This window comes from Cupressus sempervirens, chromosome 3 (assembly GCF_028749045.1).
Source record: "Cupressus sempervirens isolate cs-2001-9-10 chromosome 3, ASM2874904v1, whole genome shotgun sequence".
NCBI classification, from domain to species: domain Eukaryota; kingdom Viridiplantae; phylum Streptophyta; class Pinopsida; order Cupressales; family Cupressaceae; genus Cupressus; species Cupressus sempervirens.
Genome location: NC_143120.1, coordinates 266945206 through 266967853, shown reverse-complemented (window position 1 = coordinate 266967853; position 22648 = coordinate 266945206). Strand labels below are relative to the sequence as shown.

Here is a 22648-nt window from a genome sequence, read left to right as displayed (position 1 = left end):
TCTACAACTACTGCCATTAAGCCCTACAGAGAATAATCATGGAAATCCAGATGCAAATCTGATCGGAGCACAGATCCAGATGCAATGATATCTAATCTCTGTGGAAACAGGGCCCTGAGAAGGTAGACATGGCGCCATTAAATAGTTCTAACCAGGTAGATAGATCGGATTAGGGGTGGTAGAGTGTTCCTCTTTGTTTTGCATTCACTCGAAAGTGGTTGGAATCGATCATGAGGGTCAGATTCGTGCAAAAATCCTAGTATTCCTTCATTTCTAACTCATGAATCAATAGGGTCAGCAGGTCAATTGGACACTGCGACGAGAATAGGCCACGTGGACCAACGATCTTTTATTTTTTTGCCACCTTGCAGGGGTCTTCCCAAGTTGACCATCCTTTTTTAAACTAACTGTGCCATCCCAAAACCTTGACCGTGGTGGTTACACTAACTGCTAGCACCGTTGATACCCTAGCCGGGTCGCTAGGACACGTGCCCTTTAGGCGCTTCCCCGCAATTTTTATTCTCCTCGCATCTTGATAAAGTGGGAAAGCCCTGGTCGTTGATCTCCACGAGATCAACAATCGAGAAGATCTTTCGTATTCTGCGCTTGCTCACATAATCTGGGCCCATGACACTTGGCAGCACCTTGTCAACCTGTACAACAACTCAGCGTGATGCGGCACCACCTAGCATCACCTGACGACTCACGAAGAGACAGGCCCCACAGGGACACGCAGCAGCAAAGCGCTTCCCCGCAATATTTAAAATCTTCGCATCTTGATGATGTGGGGAAGCCTTGGTCGTAGATCTGTTCGCACCGGAGGATGAGAATTCTTCATGTATCACCTTGCGAGAAAGGCGGGCCTGCGACGTCATTCCTTCCACGTGTCACAAGGAGGCATGCCCGCATTTTTTAAAACCCTCGCAACTTCATATTGCAGGCGTGCGGTATCCGTAGATCTTGGGGAATTTGACGGCAGGAAAGTTACAAGTCGGTGACAATGGACTTTAGGAAATATGAAATAATATAAGGTTTGGTTGTTTACTTTTTAAATATTTCTCAGGCGTTTAAATAATATTAAATCTAGGAACTAGCCGTTGGGTGGGCTAAACTTTTGAATTCAAACTTGGCGGGGGCGAAATAAGATTACAATACTCTAGGACAAATGGCATCGTGAAGTTTGGCATGGATAAAACAAGGCACAAGCTCATTTACCTCTTTGAGTTTATCAAAGGCTTTTTGTGCTATGAGGTTTCATGTGAAAGCTCCTTTCTCCATTAGATTTGTCAATGATGTTGCAAGTTGGGAGAAGCCCTTTACAAATCTTCTGTAATAGCTGCAAAGGCCCATAAACCCTCTCAACCCTCTCAAATTCCTGGGTCTAGTCCAATTTCGAGTAAGTTTAATCTTTTCTTAGTCAATTCTGACACCTTGACTACTAATCTTGAACTCTAGATACAAGAATTCTAATGATCCAAGTTCACACTTGGACATTTTAGTGTAGAAGGATTGTTGCTCGAGAATGCTCAATATTATATCCAAGTGTTGTAGGTGCTCTTGCCAAGTTTTGTTAGAGACCAAAATATCATAGAGAAAAAGTCGGATACATTTCCTTAGTTGAGAAATAAATGCCATATTCATTCATGAATAGAAAGTGGTTGGGGCATTAATCAAACCAAAGGGAATGATGAGAAATTTGCAGTGTCCATAGTGACACCTAAAAGCCATTTTATGCACATCCTCTTCTCGAACCTTGATTTCATGATAATCGAGACACAAATCTATCTTAGAAAAATATTTTGCCCCATTTCTTGGAATGGGATAGTGATTTTTGGTTGTTTGTTTGTTTAGTGTCTAGTGGTCAATGCAGATGCTTAGCATTCCATCCTCCTTTTTTACCAACACCATAGATGATGCAAATGAACTGGAGTTGGGTCTGATGTGTCCCCTTTGGATTAATTCCTTGATTGTTGCCTCAATTTCATTTTTGTAAGCTTTGGGATGGCAATCTGGTATGATCATTACAGGTTTGGCTTCCTTTACTAGTCTAATACCCCTATTTGGAGGCAAACTTGGTGAAAAACCTTCAGAGACCTTGTTGTGTTTATCCAAGATGCATTGGGTCTCGATGCCTAGAACTTCTCTTAGTTTGCTAGGTTATTAGCGGCGAAAAATTCAGCTGCCCATTCCACTTGATTTTCGCAAAAAAATTGGTCCTTCTATTTGCTGAGATAGATATTGGTCCTTTGTTTGAGTCCTCGGAGGGTTATTTTTCTTCCACTTTGGTATAAACTCCATGGTCTCATGGGTGGCCTCAATTTGTCAATTGCATATAACCATTGGATTCCCAAAACAACTTCCATTTCCATTTAACTACGTAGAAATCATCTTTCATATGATATTCTTCCGGTGTTAGTTCCATTCTCAAAACCTTCTTGGTACACAACATAACTAAGTTCCTTGTTGTTTTGACATCAGATCCATTGACTTGTTCAATTTCAACCTTTTGACCGTTTCCTCACTAACAAAGTTGTAAGTAGCACTGCTATCAATGAGGATGGTAATTCTTCGTCCCTTCAACACTCTTTGAACACGGAAAGCAATATAACGTGGTTCTCTGACGAGGGCTGTGAGTCTCCTATCTGTTGCTATCTCTCAAAAGAGGTTTGTTCCCCTTCCTGTTCCAGCCTTATGTCTAGGTCGGGATCCTCATCAACAACTTTGACATAGTAGATGTGACCTTTTCCCATGCATTGATGTTCCCGTTGCCACAACTCCCTACACGTGAAACACAAGTTCTACCTTCGTAACTCATTCCTAGACATGTCATGTGGTATTGGAGGAGGGAGGTGGATTTGTTTTGATAAAATACCTCTGTGGCTTCCTTGCCATTGTACCCTTGCTACTGATTTTTCCTTTCTTCATGGAATCTTCAAGACTTGAGGCCTTTCGAATATCTTCCTCTAGTGTTGCTGGGTCCAAAGTTCTTACCTGTGAAGTTTTGTTCAAAAATAAAGACAAACAACACTAATGAAGAACAAGATAGATAGAAAAGACACAAGAAATTATCCTGGGAAAACCCAACCACATTAGCAAAATATCTCTTTTTATCCTAGTTATTGGATTTGTACCCTGGAGTCTGGATCTAGATTTGTGCTAGGATTTGTCTGGTAAAAAATGAATTAAAAAATTTCTTCTATTTTAGTGTTTAAATTTTCTTTATAGTCGTACTAACTTTGATTCATAGATTCATACTATGAAATGATTTAGAATCATAGATTCCTACTATGAAATGATTTAGTTTTAGAATTATGTATTTTTTTTTTGTTTGTGTGTGTGTGTATATCCACACGAATCCTCTATGGATCATAATTGGGAAAAAAAATCATGAGTCCATGGATCCGATTCACGTGCCCGAATCGGATTCATTTCATGAATTAGTTGTTAATTCCATATAACTCTGATAATCATGATTGGTCTGAATTACAGATCATTAGATCTAGTAAAGTATGGAGATCCTTAGAAAGGATTGATCTCTTAAATACATTATTTATATGGCCTAATCGACATCTTTAATGGGGCACTTATTATGTTCTATTTTGCATAGTATAGTTAGTACATTTACTAACTAATCATAATCTCCTTTAGACGCCGATCTTGGCAAGATAAATTGAGAGTTTATAGAGAGGGCTGACTTGGTAAGGGTCATGTCCTTTCTAAGGACATGCCTCTTGGTCTTATAAATAAGGGTTAATAATGTGGATAAAGGACACACGAAATTTATATGGTCTGCTCCTTTAGCATTACTGCCCTATCCAATTTGTAGCAAGTATAAAACATTTTGTAGAATAATTATTATACTCCAGATAACACTTCATATACAGATCTGATATATTCAAAATCATCTTCAGCAAGTTAGAGAAAGACATTATATCAATTTGGTTGTTCAGAATTTGCAGAAACTTTACATGGTATCAGAGCTTTGACAGTTGAACCTTTGCTCTGCAAATTAGTAATCAGACTTGATTCATATCTAGCAACACCCTTCTACCTTCAATGGCTATCACAATCAAACCCGAAGATAGGTTTGATGGAAATGAACACTTTATTGCTTGGAAATTCAGAATTATGATGCTTCTTGAAGACAATGATGTAATACAGTTTGTTGATAAAGAATCCAAGCAATCTGATGCTGATCCTCATAAAACTATCTGGAGTAAAGGAAATAGGAAAGCCATGCAAATCATATTAGATAGAGTTAAAAATGAAATATACCTATGCTAATGAAACATCAAACAACATTTAATATGATGAATGCATTATTAAATGCATATGAGGTTAACAATGCAACTAGAACCTTTGCACTAAAAAGGCAACTAAATCATATATAGATAAAGAAAGGAGAATCTATGAATTCATACTTCCTAAGGGTGACTAGTCTAAGAGATGAACTTGCAAGTAGGGACCATAATTGAAGACAAAGAGCTGACACTCATGGCTATAGATGGATTACCGGATTCATGGGAAACATTCTCGCACGGAGTAAGTGCTAGAGACAATCTTCCAGACTTAAATAGACTTAAACGAGATTGCCTTCAAGAAGAATCTAGGAAACTTAAGAAAGGAGGAAAATTGAAAACTGAAGATGAAGAACTTCATGTTCTCAAAACCAATTCCTATAAAGGTAAGAAGAAGCACTTTATGAAGATGAGTAATCAAAGGAATGACAAACCTAAGAGAGATTTATCCAAAATAAAATGCTTAAAATGTGAAAAATTTGGACACTATAGATCTAATTGCCCTGAGAATACAAAGCAACAAGTAAATTGTACAAATGTTACTAGGAAAGAAGAAAACTATGATCCTGAGAAACACGTATTGTATTCTGCATTATCAAATGAAGTATCAAGCACAACATGGGTAATTGATAGTGGATCATCTCGATACATTACAAGATACAAATAAGTACTAGACTCAATATCAGAAGAAGTTAATGGCAAAGTTACCATAGGTGATAATTCCAATCATTCAGTCAAAGGAATTGGGAACTGCACCTTGAAATTGAAGTCGGGTATTTCTCTCCATCTCAAAAGAGTACTCTATGTACCAGGAATAAAGAGGAATCTAATCTCTGTTACAACACTTGAAGATGATGGACATAATAGTGTATTCATGGACAATAAACTAATGACTTGGTCTAAGAACTCTTCATTTAAGAAGTCAAAGTTGATTGATTAAAGAAAGGGATACTTATATGAATTAAACATAGAACCTATTCAAGCCTTAATTCATGAAGTTGTTGATATAAACGAAATGTGGCACAGAAGGTTAGGACATCTAAACTTCAAAGCCTTATCAACTATGGAGAAGATGGTTATTGGTTTACCTAAGTTGAATAAAGATCATTCAAGCATATGCAAAGGATGCGCTCTGGGTAAGAACACCAAAAGTCCATTTCATGATAGCACTAGAAAAACTAACAATGTTTTGGAATTAGTCCACTTAGATTTATGTGGACCTATGTCTGTTCGTTCTCTTGGAGGATTTTGGTACTATATACTTTTTATAGATGATTTCTCTAGGAAAACATGGATTTACTTCTTAAAATGTAAAGAACCATAAGAAATCCTTAGGAGATTTAAAGGATTCAAAACCTTAATTGAAAACTTATCAGGATACAAAATTAAAACTCTTAAGACTGATAATGGAGAGGAATATACTTCAAGCTTGTTTAAAGATTTTTGTAAAGAAGCGAGAATTAAGAGGGAGTATGTTGTTCCTTATAACCCACAGCAAAACGGGGTAGCAGAAAGGAAGAATAGAACAATTATAGAAGCAACAAGAGTTATGATATTTGATCAAAATTTAGAATATTATCTTTGGGCAGAAGCCTCTTGTACTGCTGTCTATATTCAAAACAGAAGTCCTCACTCCCACCTTAGAGATAAAACTTCTGAAGAAGTCTTTTCTAAGGTTAAACCAAATATAAGCCATCTTAGGATATTTGGTGCCCAGTATACATACATGTTCCAAAAGAAAAGAGAACTAAGTTAGAACCCTTCGAGAGGATAGGTATTTTTGTCTGGTATAGTGAAACATCTAAAGCATATAGAGTTTTCATACCTGGTTAGAAAAACATTGAACTTAGTAGGGATGTAATATTTGAAGAAGATTTAGCATTCAAAAGAGCCCTTGGTTCCGAAGATCCTACACATATACCTAGTTCTAAAGAAAATCATGAATCTAAGTTTTAGAGGGAGAACATTGAAGAAATTGAAGATGAAATTCAAAATCTTAATCTTGAGCAAACTCAAAATCCTAAGAAAAGACCACTTTGGGCTATAAAGACTATAGAGGAAGCACAAGACTTCGTTGCACCATCTGGAATTGTCAGAGAAAGCAAAAGACCCAAAATATTTTCTAGCTATGCAACAAACATGAGTGATTTATCTAAATCAAAACCAACCAATGTTTTAGATGCTATTAAACATACAGCTTGGGAGGATGCTATGACGGAAGAATATCAATCCATTATTAAGAATGATGTTTGGGAAATTGTTCCAAGGCCTGAAGGAAAATTTGTCGTTTCTTCTAAGCGGATATTTACAATCAAGTATGCTGCTAATGGTAGCATTGAAAAATATAATGCTAGATTCGTAGCTAGGGGATTCTCTCAGAAGGAGGGAATTGATTATGAAGAAACCTTTGCTCCAGTTGCTAGATACACCTCTGTAAGGGCAGTACTAGCTATTGCAGCATCAAAGAGATGGAAAGTACATTAGATGGATGTGAAAATAATATTTCTAAATGGAAAGATTACAGGAAAGGTATTTGAAACTCATAACTCTAAAGTCTTTGTTTGTAGGCTCAAGAAAGCTCTCTATGGGCTTAAACAAGCTCCAAGGGCATGGTATGAAAGAATTGATAAGCATCTCTCCAGTTTAGGAATCTCCAAGAATGAAGCTGATCCAAATCTCTATTATAAAAATGATAAAGATGATATGATAATTTTGATACTATTTGTTGATGATTTACTAATAACAGGTGATGATCATCTTATAGATCAATGCAAGAAAGATCTAATCAGAGAATTTGAAATGAAAGATTTAGGACTCCTTCATTACTTCCTAGGACTAGAAGTATGGAAGAACTCTGACAGCATCATACTTAATCAAGGAAAGTATACATTAGACATCTTGAAGAGATTTGGAATGTGGAACTGTAGACCTTTGTCCTCTCCAATGGAGACTAATCTACACAAACTTAAGGAAGTAGCTGCAGAATCACCCTTTATAGATTCTACTCTTTACAGACAAATGATTGGGTCTCTTATGTACTTGGTAAATACAAGACTTGATATTTGCTATGCTGTTAATGCCTTAAGTCAATTTATGTGTGAACCAAAGGAGATTCACCTAGTTGCAGTCAAACACATTATGAGATACTTACAAGGCACTCTTAACCTTGGGCTCAAGTATGAGAAAGTTGACGTGGACTTACATGGGTACACAGACTCAGGTTGGGCTAGAAGTGTTACTGATAGGAAAAACACTTCAGGATGTTGTTTCAGTTTAGGCTCAACGATGATATCATGGATATGCAGAAAGCAAGCATCCGTAGCACATAGTTCCATAGAAGCTGAATACATTGCAGCAACAATGGCCTCTCAAGGAGCAGTGTGGCTTAGAAAGCTACTTGTGGGATTATTTGGTCAACTCATGAATCCTACTATTATTCATTGTGATAATCAGAGTTCCATCAAGCTTTCTGTGAATCCAGTTTTGTATGACAAGTCCAAGCATATTGAAATTCCTTACCATTATGTAAGAGATATGGTAGATAGGAATATTGTAAAATTAGTATACATTTTCATTGCAAATTAGACAATAGATATTCTTAGCAAACCTCTCTCTCGAGTGAAGATAGATCACTTCAAGCAAATACTTGGTATGGTTGAATTATAATACATTTGTATTCTTTAATTATTAATGAAATAATTTTAAGTTAAAATTATTCTTGTCAGGCTATTGATTGTTATGGGATCCACCATTTGTATTCATTATCTAAGAGGTGACGATTTTTGAGATACATTATGAGAGATGACGATTTCTTAGATAATGTGCTGAATAGTAGAGAACTACTGTCAGATCTGGATGAGTTCAAGATAATATTGTGATGTAGACATTTCTATGCCTATGAGTCACAACTTGGATAAAGGAAGAATTTAATCATTCTCCAGATTTTATCCTGTGCACTGGTAGATCTCAAATCAGATCATATTGTGATATAGGCCTACCAATACCTATGAGTCACAACTTGGATAAAGGAAGAATTTAATCATTCTTCGGATTTTATCCTATATGTTGCATTCCATGCAATATTGTTATCACTAGTATAAGTGATATGTCATATCACAGGGATAGTAATATGACATAGTATCACGTGTTCAATGATACCACATGCTTAGAAGATTCAAATAGATATAAAGTATCAGTTTATGCCTATTCATCTTGATTGATGGTGCTAGATATTTTATCTCTCAGTAAGATTATCAAGTTTAAGAGGGAGTGTTAATTCCATATAACTCTGTTAATCATGACTGGTCTGAATCACAGAGCATTAGATCTAGTAAAGTATGAAGATCCTTAGAAAGAATTGGTCTCTTAAATACATTATTTATATGACCTAATCGGCATCTTTAATGGGGAACTTATTATGTTCTATTTTGCATAGTATAGTTAGTACATTTACTAACTAATCATAATCTCCTTTAGATGCCGATCTTGGCAGATAAATTGAGAGTTTATATAGAGGGCTAACTTGGTAAGAGTCATGCCTCTTGATTGTCTTATAAATAAGGGTTAATAATGTGGATAAAGGACACATGAAATTTATATGGTCTGCTCCTTTAGCATTACTGCCCTATCCGATTTGTAGCAAGTATAAAACATTTTGCAGAATAATTATTATACTCTAGATAACACTTCATATACAGATCTGATATATTTAAAATCATCTTCAGCAAGTTAGAGAAAGGCATCATATCAGTTTGGTTGTTCAAAATTTGCAGAAACTTTACATCAGTAGCTAAGCTTTTTATTGATAAAAAGAAAATGTTCAAGTACAAAGCTTTCACTTGATTGTCTTACAATACACTAAGCAATCACATAAATAGATTGAAATTAGACTGTTCATCTTACACATGAAGGTCTCTTCAAATTTCAAATACAAAGACCCTTCATATTTCCAGATATTCAACACTTCATATTTCCATATGCATGCCTCTTCACATGATGTATGACACGTCTCTTTATATAATATTATAAAAAATGTCTCTTTCAGCTGAAAATGACCATACGGTCATGACAAACATATTTCTATTTCACAAAATCAGACATAAAGGTCTCTATCGTAGCTACAAGCTTCAACACTCCCTCTTAGCAAGAGAGAGATCATTAGTAAGGCAGACACACATAGCTGCAATTAAAGATGATAAATTCACATCACATGACACATGTTATCTCAACACAACATAATTCGCCATAGTTACTTCATAAGCACATAAAATTTAAGTCATGAAGTGACACACATGACTTTCACCACATCTATTCGTAGAGGGTGATCCACCATACCTACTTGTAGAGGATGGAATGAGGGCTTTCACCTCAAACTCCTCCTAAAGAAGAATGCATTATCACCGTGCCTACTTGTGGAGGGTGGCCCACCATACCTACTTGCAGAGGGTGGATCGAAGGCTTTCGCCTAAGACTTCTCCTAGAGAAGAATGCATTTCCACCATGTCTACTCGGAGAGGGTGGTCAAACATACTTACTTGTAGAGGGTGGAACGGGGGCTTTCACCTCAAACTTCTCCTAGATAAGAATGTATTTCCACCATGCCTACTAGTAGAGGTTGGTCCACCATACCTACTCAGACGGTGGAATGAGTGCTTTCAACTCAGACTTCTACTAGAGAAGAATGCATTTCCACCATGTAAGCATGGCTGAGATTCTCTCTCCATAGAGACTCCCTCTCAGTAGGGACAATTTTGATCACCACAATAAGATAGCTGATTCAAGCTTGACCAACCAGGGAGCTTTAGCAATTTGACATCTCTCTTTGTCACGTAACCTCCCTTTGGAACTGAAAAGTCTCCCTATGTATATGATCTTCCTCTTAAAAATAAAGATATGTATCATCAATACAAGCAATCAATCTCTCATCACTTCATTGGTGCATCCTGTAATGAACAGAGATAAAATTAATTTATCATTAAGAGATACATATCGAGATCAATGCTCAAGTTGTACTCAGCGCTGTAACAAAATTCAATATTCAAGATATAATCAGGAATACTAATCTATTTTACATGGAAAATCACCAATGTTTTCAACTCAACTCTATAAAATGTCCTTTGCTCAGCAACAAGTTCAAGATCGTAGCTATGACCATGCAATCTGAAAATAGATTCAAACACGTCCATGAACCACAGGTGCCACTATAGCACCGATTGTTAAACCATATCATGAACAAACATTGAGGTATAATCTCTGAGTAACATATATTAAAATAGCACCCCATGGTGACACTAAGCCATCGAATAATAGGAAGTGCCTCCACAAAAATGCCAATAGAGTGTCTACTTTTGAAAGACTCAGAGTCTTATAACAATTGTCTTCAAAACCAATATGAAAGATCTCGTAAATCGTATGAAGAAATTACAAGAATGCTAAACACATCATGCAGTAAAAGACGAAACCTGTAGGAGACTTCTATCAAACCTGTAGATACCACAGAGATACCAAAGATAGCAATGTATAAATCTTCTGTCAAACCTGTAGAGAATGTTCTGAGTAAGTCATCCTACAATTCTGGCCAATTAAGTTCAATTTTCAACTGCTCCAGCCAAAATAAAACCTTCTTCCACTGCAAGGGTACTTTCATCAGCTGTATGAGTTCTCCAATTGCTCTCACTTTCATCAAGTATTGCCCACCCACAAGCAACAATATCTTTTGCTGACAATCTTTCATACTTTCCATCTTTGTAATCTACAGGAGATGAAGAGTAGTTATGTCTGAATGCCACTGCAGGCTCCACATTCCCCTGGCACATCAACCCTGCACCCCATTTTGATACCTATGATCTAAACTACACATCGGTATGTGAAAAATGTAGTCTTATATCTGACACCTCCAAAACCCATTAACCTTAGACTCTCTGCAGCCAAGTGTTCCTATAATCAAATTGGACAGAGATTAAATCCAGGCCTACACCTGTTTATTAAGGCCATGCCCATGTTGAAAATTATTCAGAGGACTCAATGAACGATTTTAGCACATTTGTTGCATTGTTAAAAGCCTTGTTTGTCCCTTTATCAAGTTTCGATTCAATGGGTAAAAGAAAGGAGTGAGCAATCATTTGCTCATCTTTGATTTGAGAATATGAAATGGCCTAGATTAACCATTGACAAAAGACGGCGCTGCCGCTGAATGAATACTTGTCTTTCACATAGACACAGAACACACATGCTTTCTCCAAAGCTACAATTCCACATAAAACGGTGACTAATCATGACTTGCCTTCTTGCCACAGAACATACATTAAAGACAACAGAGATGTAATGTCTTCTTGCCTCATAACGTCTGCCAACAATGAATCAGGGAAGAATAATCCTTGCAACTACCCAACAGTGGTTAGAGATTGAATAGCTTCTGTTGCAAACCAAATCTTCGAATCATCTCTTCACTTCTGCAAAAAGTAATGCTTACATGCTAATTTTTTTTCTATATATCTCTCAACACACAAATTGCCAAGAATCGAATAGGAACTCTATTATTACAATCCTGACTACTAGTGTTCTCAGGTGACGATATCCAAGGCACTTGATAGAGTAACACAGAGAAGGAAAAAAAAAAATTACGCAAGCCCAGCTTGGAGGAACCATTGAACACAGACAATATATATAGAGAAAATTGGAGAGGCACAGTGAGCGACGACACTCATGTGAGAACAGACTCACATTTATTAGAAATACTCCCAAATGCCAATACAAAATAAAGACTCACGGAGAGAGAACACAGAGAACCAATCGACATGCAGGAAGAGGCATGCTCATGCTCAAATTGAGAAGATTCTTAGGAGCGTTGACTAGGTATGATATTGATGAGGAATGATATCCTCAATCTTCTCTTGCGGAATCTGGACTTCAATAACGAAGTCATAGGAGAAGGAACACGACAAGACATCACATCTTGGTGGATGATCCGTTAGTTGTGGTTCTTATTTCTGCCTTTTGGCTTATTTTGTGATTCTGACTACGGGCCTGGGAGAGGCATTTTTTTAAAAGGTAGGTCACCAGTTTCCATCCAACATGCGCAACACGTTCGTTGTGTTTTCCTGCACTTGTGTGATGAGGAATTACCTGAGTGCCATTGAAGATACAAATGTTCATAATAACACAGACCACAATGGGAATCCAGATTGGCTTGACAACAATCCAAACAATGGCTACTATGGGAGTCCAAGGGTGTGGAGAGAAGATGCTTGATGGGGAAGAAAGAGGAGCTGCTGAGAGTAACTATCAACCATAAAGAAACAATAATAAAGACTCTTTTCCCATAATACAAGCTGGTAGAGAAAAATATCAATGCCAAAAGAGAATGCCAACTAATCATTCATAAGGATACCACATACCCCTCAATAGAGAAAGAAGCTTGTAATCATCAAAAGAATGAATAAAATATTAAAATCCATCATCGCTAGAAGGACTTCAACATTCCGTATTTTCTGTTATCCAAACTTGGCTCTAATACCATGTTAAGTTTTGCCTAGAAATAAAAACAAACAGCAATAATGAAGAATAAGATAGATACAAAAGACACAAGAAACTATCTTGGGAAAACCCTTCCATTTGAAGGGAAAAACCCAGCCACACCAGCAAATATCTCTTTTAAGTTTTTATTGATATAAAAAAAATGTTCGAGTACAAAGCTTTCACTTGATTGCCTTGCAATACATTAAGCTGTCACATAAATAGATTGAAATCAGATCCTTCATCTTCCACACGAAGGTCGCTTCAAATTTCCAATACAAGACCCTTCATATTTCCAAATATTCAACACGTCATATTTCTATACGCATGCCTCTTTGCATGAGGTATGACACATCTCTTTATATAATATTATCTTAAATATTATCACAAATGTCTCTTTTAGCAGAAGATGACCATAACAGTCATAACAGACATATTTCTATACGCATGCCTCTTCACATGAGGTATGACACATATCTCTTTATATAATATTATCTTAAATATTATCACAAATGTCTCTTTTAGCAGAAGATGACCATAACGGTCATAACAGACATATTTCTATTTCATAAAATCAGACATAAAGATCTCTATCACAGCTACAATCTTTAACATTACCAATCGGTGAAGCATTTCCGAGAAACCTTCTATGAAAACGAACATAAGCCTTTTGTCTGAAACATCCAACATCATTATTGCAAGCCTTTGGAATTCTGAAACATAATCATTTGTGGGCTTGTTTGTCTGAGTCGAGTCAATTTCTGGAAGTAGACCTTGAAATCTTTTCTGTCAAATCTTTCTATGAGTTATATGTGAAATCTGCAAATTTTGCTATTTGACCAAATCCTTGGGTTACAAGGCCATGGTGCCATCACTCATGGGTCAACCCTTCCAGGTGTAGAATAACAAATTTGATGGCTTCTTCATTAGTCATAGGACGGATAAAAATAGGTATCCAACTTCTGTATCCACACTAGTGCAGTAACCTCTCCAGAGCCATTATGGGTTGGAAACTTGGAAGTGACATCTTGCTCACTTTATGTTGCAGATCTTTTTTGGGAAGTTATCTGCCTGACCTCCTTTTGATCCATTTCTTATGTTGTGAAATTGTATGAATGGAAGCTGGTGCCTTATCTCGGGACCAATCTGCATATAGGAATCCATACTCACATTTATGACACCTGCTAGCCTTGGCTCTTTGCCCCCATTGTTTTCTGTATACTTACGTAGAAAAGTGAGCTGTGTGGAGCGTGAAACTCTGTTTCTTTGGGTCTCGGATCCAAAATGACTACCCTCAGGACCATTTTTGCTCTTCCATTATTCTTTTTGTCCTGCATGGACTGCATTAGTAACTGCTTTACTTGGTTTGTTTACTTTTGCTGTTTGACCATCATTTCCTGCATCCGAGTCATCTGATTCAAGAAGTTCTCAAATTGTTCATCCCTGTCTGCCATGTTTACTTTTCCAGAAGTCTCAGCAGCTGCCTTCTTCCTTTTTCTCTCGAATTCTCTCTGCTTCCTTTGCCTTAATTTCATAAGACACCCTCAGGCTGGCAGGTCTGAGGCTCTGATAGGACTTTAAGCTTCCAAACCCGGAACACAAAAAACAAAACTGGATGTAATATCAAATAATTCTTTTTACAGTATTAGGACGATTTGCCTAGTTTGGAGCTATACACAAGATGGAAATATTACTGCCTAAGCACCTAAGCCCTCAAAGCAGACAAATACATTTGTTTTTCAAAGATGTCTGTGACAAATACAAAACTTTCAACCAATCTAAATACCCGCCAGAAAAGCCAGGCCCAAGAGGGTTGGCCATCAGGAAAAACAGAAGATTAAAATAGATGTTTAATAAATTGGCCAACCGCCCAAGGTAGGTTGGCCCACTTATTTCAGGACATTAGATCAGCACAGGCCATATTGAGGAAAGAACAAAATTGACTACAAAGAATCTTACATTCAATTCATCTTTAAGTCACAGATATATCACCCCTAATCATGCAGATTGGAACAATCAAAGTTGGCGAAGCATAGGAAATATTTGATTTTCACACATTGTGCATGGTCAAACCACAATAACATAGTTTGTATTTATTTTTCAAAGTATGGTTAACAATAATCAAACCATGCTTATAAACTGTTGTAATGGCTACCTGAATTATGCACAAATACAATTTAAAAACATGATTGCAATCCAGATTATCCTCTAGCAACACTACAGTTCAAGGTATCTGTTAATAAGATGCTATTTTGTATAAGTATTGTATATATGTTAGTAGTAACTGGGAATAAATTTTTTTTAAACAATATTAAATCAAGATCAAGCAGACCAGAAATATGCTACGAGATCTATACCCATAATTGAGGATAGTAAGCCCATAGAATAAACATCCACAACTCTAAAATTTTCTCCATTTGGAGATCTAATGTAGGCTGCCAATCTATTCTATCAAGCCATGCAGTACTTAGCTACATTAAAAGAAGCACAAGATGAGTATAAATCTGAGACCTGCCGCAATATGCTAACTTTTACGTCAGTTAACACTCACCCTGAAAATACTCTTCAATCTGCATTTTGCAAATTCCTCACTGTGAGAATTGTTGATTGTGATAACAGTGCCTGAGAGTCTTGCCACTTATTATCATATTGGTAATAATTGGGAAGAAATGCTAGTACTATGTAGAAAAGTGCGAGTGTTGAAATTTTGGCAGGAATTCCCATCATAACAAACTGAAGGTTACTGCTTGATCCATATTTCATCCCATATTTGTGTACAGTTTGAATAGAATGGATAAATCCTGTTGCAATGGTCATCGGTCAGGTATTTACAAACTTCCAGCTATATATTATCTTTTTAAGTACCAATATCTGCTACTGTAGAGGACTGGCTAGGTAAGCTAATTTAGTGTAAAGAAGCAACCCCTAAGTGCAATGCTTTTGTATGGCAAGAAGCACTAAGCAATATTCTAATTTCTAACCTATGACAATGTTACAAAAGAGAATTCTTCAGGCCATCAAGGTGTATCTCGTGTGAACTGAAAAAAAAATGTGGGTCCTTTGCTCATCTATTGTTGTTTTTCTTCTTATTTATGGAATGAATTGTTTTCTTTATTTTGTATTCTCTGAGAAAGGCCTAAAATGGTTGAAATATTGCTATGCAGCTGTCCTAAAGGCTCAACAAAGTTACAAAGCCTTTGGAAAATTGTATAATGTATCCTTTTTGGGGTGTATAGCTATATAGAACTGTAGGAATTTTGGAAACAAGGGGGTGTTAGCGGATAATTTTGGAATTGAATATCATTGCCAATGAAAGAATATGTGATTCCTAAGCTTAACAAAACATCTCTTCTTGTTTGCCGATCAAAGGATATTAAAGAATTGGGGAATTTCAATTTAAGTTTCTCCTCCTTCCCCCACTCATGGAATACAAGGAAAGCACTCAAGAAAAGTACAATAATATTTTAAGAAGCAAAATCAAGATAAAATTATAGTTGTATCTCCTCCTCAAGAAGGTTGTGTCGTGAAACATTGCATCCTGGCAAAGTCTGGAACATGGTATTCTATGAGATATGGGATCACCCTCAAGCTGTGTGTAACTTATCACAAGAATATTTCCAGAGAGTGTTGGTTGTCTTGATGGAAAAAGAGGTAGAGAGACATCTTGTAATGAAAACCTATGGATCTAGGAGGTGATGCACCAAAACTTGAAAACCTACATGTTCTTCTAACTCACAACCTGTATCAATAAAAGGGTTTTGTTTGTCCACAACTTAGTTCAAAACATGCAACACAAGAATTTCATAAGAAGGATTCAGATTCAATGCTTACTTGAAAGAAAATTGCCAGTCTTCACAACTTCGATCTATTGAAATTAACTATCACAACCTATAACCTGTACTTAATGTGTGCTTTCTGGCTTCAACATTGTTTGAATAGGAAAAACTTAAAGGATACATAAACAAACCACAACTATTGCATCAAATCATTTATTTACAAGACAAGACAATAAATTTTGAGAAGTAGCATTGCTACTTTATTATATTAAAGAGAAGAATGTTTCTAAAAATGAGTTACAATACTTATGCTTCTGCTGTATGCAATAAGCCAGAATGAAAGCACTGAGAAAAAAAGATTGCAAAGAATGCCTTATTAGAAAAGAACTCTCTTGTTATGGAAAGATGACTTTGAAGTTTAACTCCACCTCTGATCTGCATGAGGGCCTTGAAATCTGCACCAATTGTCTTTATCCTTGACTTCTCCCTCAATTCGCATGAGGAAATTTTCTTTGGTTGTGCAGTTTTGAAAAGCATGCAAAATAGGTGTGAAAACTACTCTGGACTAGCTATTTGTGTGCCCAAGACACCCCTTGATTGATGCTTTATCCATGTATGGTCTTCAACTAGGTTCAAATTGATGCTTGTGTCATAGAAGTCCAGCTTTTTAGGTGTTCAATTATTATTTTTAATTTGCATGACATTCTTGACTGATTGTATGAAGTAGGAGCTTGTTGACTTGACTTGGGAGTTTGACATAGCCTTCTATTTAAGGCTGTTTAAAATTATTTTGTGAAAAAAAGGTAACATTTTGGCAACCTCAGAAGAGAGTTTTCTTGCTAAATACAGACTACTAGTAGCCTTAGCATCCATTGGGCATAGGGTCAGCAAATGACTTAAAAACAACTTAGATCAAACCTATACACGACTACTAGAAACATTGAATAGCAACTGCTTTCTAATAAGACTAAATAAACTGTACGCTAACACTTATAAGGGAAATCAAAACTGAACCAAAGTATGTGCTATAGTACTTTAAGAAAAGACAACTCAAAATAGTGTGCATCAATACTTTATTAAACAAGAAACCTATTCTAGTATGATAAAACTGTAGATTATCACTTCAATAGAAAAGCTTGAGATGGATCAGATTAAACTGGGTTGGAAGCTCTTCTCCATCAAGATTGAACAGCTAAAAACCGTTGTGTGCCTTGCACCTTGTGAGCATAAAAGGACCACTTGACATTAAATTTGGTGTGCTTTTTGGGCTTACTTTTCAATTCATCCCATTTGAGAACCAAATCTTCTTCACTTGTAAAAGTTTTCTTCATCTGTGCTTAGTGAATTTTTAGAATTTTGCATGCTTATCTTCTTGTTTCTTCTAATTCAATCAATTCAGCAAGTCTGATTTCTATTGGCTCTTCCTCCATCATTTCCAGCTTTTTGATCAGTCTTAGCGTTGGTTATTTCACTGTGATAGTTAACCATGCTTCTTTTTCATACACAAGATAAGGTGAGTTACTTTTAGCTTCCTTAGGAGCTATCGTATCGGCCCATAAAGCTAAATTCAGCTCAGCGTGTCAAATTCTTTGATTATCTCAACTATTCTCTTTATAATCCTAACCAAATTTTTATTAGAAGGCTTGGATTGTCCATTACCTTGTGGATAGTAATTGGATAAAGTAATCAAATATACTTCATTTGTCATAGCACATTTATTTACTTGTATGCTCACAAAAGCTAACGCATTATCTAAAATAATGGATTAAGGAGTGCCAAACCTTCAACTATGTCTCCATAGAAGTTCATAACTGAATTTTCATTTGCCTCCTTCAATGCTACAACTTCTATCCATTTGGTGAAGCAATCCATAGCTGTCAATATCCATCTGTCCTGTTATAGAAGGTGAATTTATAGCTCCAATGAAATCAAGATCTCACTTCATGAAAGGCTGTCCTACCTGAATTGGATGCAATGGCAGTAGCAGATACATCTTTATACAAATTACGAATTAGGCCGAAAGTATCAAACTCTCTTTATATTAAGAGCTATTGTTCTTGGTGCAAAATGACCACTGGCTGTCCCACTGTGGAATCCTTCAATAACTTTTTTAGTTTAATATGATTTTTTGCATCTTAACTATAATCTATAAAGGTCATTTCTATACAAATTTCTATCCAAAATAACAGAAGAATTTCTTGAGGTCTGAAATACCCTTGTTTTGCATTATTGAGACCTTGGGGACACTCACATTTTTGAAGATAAAGCATCATTTCTTGCACCCAACTTGAAGGATAAGTTGCTACAATAGTCTGTTGTGACCTTTTCACACCATCACCCCATTGCACATGGGGACCCCCTATTTTTGCTTTTCCAGTAGGAGTTGTGGTCTTAGATTGAAGCAATTTTCAAATCTCTGAGTTTAAGGGATGAATTTGAGCAACTTTGACTTGCTGGGTAGTCAAGTGACAAGTGTATCTGGGGCATGAGCGAAAGCTGGGCTAAGCTAATCAAGGATATGGATTTGCAATCAAGGGATTTGTGATGAAATGAGTTGGAACCTTTCAAAAAACCTTGTTCCAGTTTTAATTTCATCTTAGAAAGTTAGTAAAGGTTGTGGGAGACAACACAGTTAGAGGTGTGTTGAATCTTGAAATTTGGCTAAGTCCAGAATTTGTTCTAGAAACTCCCAAGTCTGAAATCTTCGTTATAACTCCTATGACGCTGAAACCTATCTTAAACATCCTAACAGTATTTATAGAAATATACCTTAAAGAATTACTTAAATGTTACATTTTATATAAATCACTTCGCACTCTGAGCTGATAAAAATTGACTTGAAGAATTGGGACAACTTGCAAAATAAAAAATCGTGACACTAGGTTGAAACTTGACCATGTCTCAAAATTGACAATCTCAACAACCCCCCCAAAATTTTGCCCCTAGTTTAGGTGAGTTTCAAGTGCGAAATGATGAAAAGAGGGAGTGAAGAGTGCAAAATGATGATTTTGAGAGGTGAATTTTCCAAAGTAAAGTAATCCCTAGAGGAGGTTGGAATTAGACTACTTCTTATGATTCTCAATCTCGAGAGACATCATATTCTGCCCCTTTTATTTTGTGAAAATCCTATTTACCCTAAGAATTCTGCCCAAGTGTTGGGGCTGGAAAGGGGCAATCTCAACCTCTAGATGATATGCAACAATCAGATCCAAAGAGGAAGAGAGTGAAAACCAATAAGAACTTGAGAAAAGGACAAATTTTGGAAGCAAAACATGAGTGAAATCAAATTTGAATACCCAACACACAATTTAGATCAAACAAAATATGAGAGCACCCTTCAAAATCAGATTGAACTGCTAAATGGAGCGGGAAGGAAGTGACTTGGACCAAGGTGAATTTTTACTTAGGAGTGGAATTCGCCCGAGTTAGGATTCCCAATCTTGACCCATGTTAGATCTCCGCCTCCTACCTTATAAAAATCAAAAGAGTTATTTTTGGCATTAGCGAGTTGAGGTTTTAAGGCTAATAATGATTTCAAATTCATCATCAAATCAGATCAAAATCAAGCAAATGATGTTGGGGTTGGAAGTACAAATTAAGCACAACTGAGTCATGAGTCCAAATGGCAAGAAGAATAATCCCAAGGGAGGGACGGAATCTAGCCTCCTCTTGGGATTCTTGATCCTAACACACCAAAGTTTTGCTCTGCACTTTGCATAATCCTAACTTGCATCCAAATTCTGCCCCTCTACTAAGACGAGTTTCATAAGAAAGAGGGAGGTGTAAATCAATTTTATAGCCTACGATGTGAAGTGTTGGAGTGGAGAATGATTTTGTGGCCTCAAAAAAGAAGTTTTTCAACTTCAATTGCAATATAAATCAGACTGAAAGCTTAGCGAAAATCAGATTGTTGAGAGAGTAGAGAAAACCACAAAGATTTTTAATCTTGAGAGGGGGCAGAATAGCCATTCATAATCCTGACTTGTGTCTGATTTCCACTCCCAAATAGGATGATTTTGATGAGAAATACATGCTCTAAGTCGACTAATATTGGAGAAAGAAAGTTCTAAAACTAAGTTGTGGTCAACTATGAATGAACAAGGATGAAATTGTGACTTATATCAAAGCAAAATAGACTAATTTGCCCTAAAAAATAACTCAAGTACAAATTAGAATTGATGAACTTTAACCAGCGATCATGGAGTGATTGAGAGGAGTGAAATGATGATAAAATGGAAATGCCAATTCAAGCAATATGTTGGAGTAATCCCAACTAAGGGGCAGAATCTTCCCCTTACAATTCATAATATTGAAATCACCACAAGTTCTGCCCAGAATTATGAATCAAAATCAGATTAGTGTGGGGTAAGAAAGGAGATTTCCTAATACATGATCTGGTTTTCATCCTCAAACAAGAATCAAGTTAATTCAAATTGAGAAGCAAGCCATATGAGAGTAATGTATGATTAAATTTAAAATAATTTTATTGGCCAAAATAATAAACAAGTCAGCCCAAATTGAGATGTGCCCTTTAAAATTTGGAATCGATTATATAAGAGAGATGAAAGCACTTATTTTCTCATCAATCTCAAACAAGATCCCTCTCTTCTAAAGGCAGCAATTTGGCTTAGAAAAAGGTAGATTTACCTCTTTCAAAAGGCCAGCAACTTCCCTTAAAAAAACAGCGAATTCATTTTTAGTAGAGATTTCATGACTTAAAGAAAACAATTTTGGGAAGTTTTGGAAAGAAATCATCACCGATTTTCCAAGGAAATCAAAGATAAAGTGCTAGGCAAAAGGTAAAATCTGGACATATACAAATACCAAGCCTTATTATAAAAGTGCAAAGTGCATGATAAAAGTGCATTTTTTGTCTTCATCTTGATGGGATATTTTTTTATCAAGTTGCTTTAGTAGGAGAAAAAGTTGATTCAAAGCAAGTCTAGATGTTATCTCATTTCATGCAAGCTTTCAAATTTCCTTCATTTCGTTTATGGTTATCATTTTTTGAGCTTGATAAATGTTCCCTTTTGTTTTTGCAAAGTAATCTATGAAAAGGGAGAAACTTGGAGAGCAAGGAGATGATGACAAGGTCAAGATTGAGACATCAAACACGGAGAGGACAAATGGGTGCTACAAGAACAATTTCAAGGATTCAAGGCAAGCAAGATAGTACTAGTCCAAGCTCAATATTAAATTATGAAAATGGATATAAAAGAGCAATTCATGCAAAAAAATGACCAAGGAATAAGAAGAAAGGAAAATTAGAAAAAATTATCATCAACTTGAAATTTCCTTGGACCATGAATGCAGAGTCCCTGGTTATGGACTTTCTACCTCATAAGGTTAGAGCTATTGTTGTTCATACCAAAATGACAATAAACATGAAGCTATTTGCGAAGTCAGAACAATTCATTGCTCCATATGGTCTGCCGAAAACTATTATCACAAAGGATTTTACCTAGGTTAAGCTTGGAACTTAGTCTAAGAACCCCTACCAATTCTAACTTTACCATTGTATTTTCTGATTTAACAGTGCCTTGGCATTTCATCAAACACTTAGCAAACAATGTCTAAGCTTGCTAATTTGCATTCCTGTTTGTCTTGTTAGGGTTTGTTATGCTGCAATCGATTTTTTTTGAATGCTTCTAACCATAGTTGGAATACTTGGACTTGGCAAAACTCGCCAAGCCCCCTAAAACTTTATTCGGAAAAAAATTGACCATTTTAAAAGAAAACTCGAGAACTTAAATAAATCGCTGAAATTTAATTTATCATACATTTGTTGCAAATTTCAACGAGATGATACATTGGTGGTTAATAGTTTGTCTTCCTTGATATATTGGTTTATATCTTAACTCTTTACTTGCCCAAAGGCTTGTGGAAAACACAAATGTTAACAACAGAATGGGTCAATGTAGTAATCTATCAAAGACCCCTGAATTGAAAGGTACAACTCCCTTATGAGTGCAAGATATGCAATGAATTTGTCTTTTGGGTTTTGGGGGTATGCTTTTAACTAGAGAGCAAAAGAGGCAAAAACCAAGTTGCTCAACACTT

At 36.2% G+C, this 22648-nt stretch overlaps 1 pseudogene across 5 annotated transcripts in view; it reads left to right on the top strand.

Moving 5' to 3' along the window:
• Nucleotides 1-22182, top strand: part of LOC149565931 (phosphopantetheine adenylyltransferase pseudogene) — a 53339-nt pseudogene extending 31157 nt beyond the window's left edge. For 3 of the 5 annotated variants that reach the window (XR_016362084.1, XR_016362092.1, XR_016362090.1), the window contains one exon: nucleotides 21633-21852. The product of XR_016362084.1 is annotated as a phosphopantetheine adenylyltransferase pseudogene, transcript variant X2 (transcript). Of the gene's footprint in view, nucleotides 1-21632 lie in introns of all 5 variants that reach the window. The other 2 variants (XR_016362089.1, XR_016362087.1) reach the window with 1 other exon arrangement.
• The last annotated feature ends 466 nt before the right edge of the window (nucleotides 22183-22648 follow it).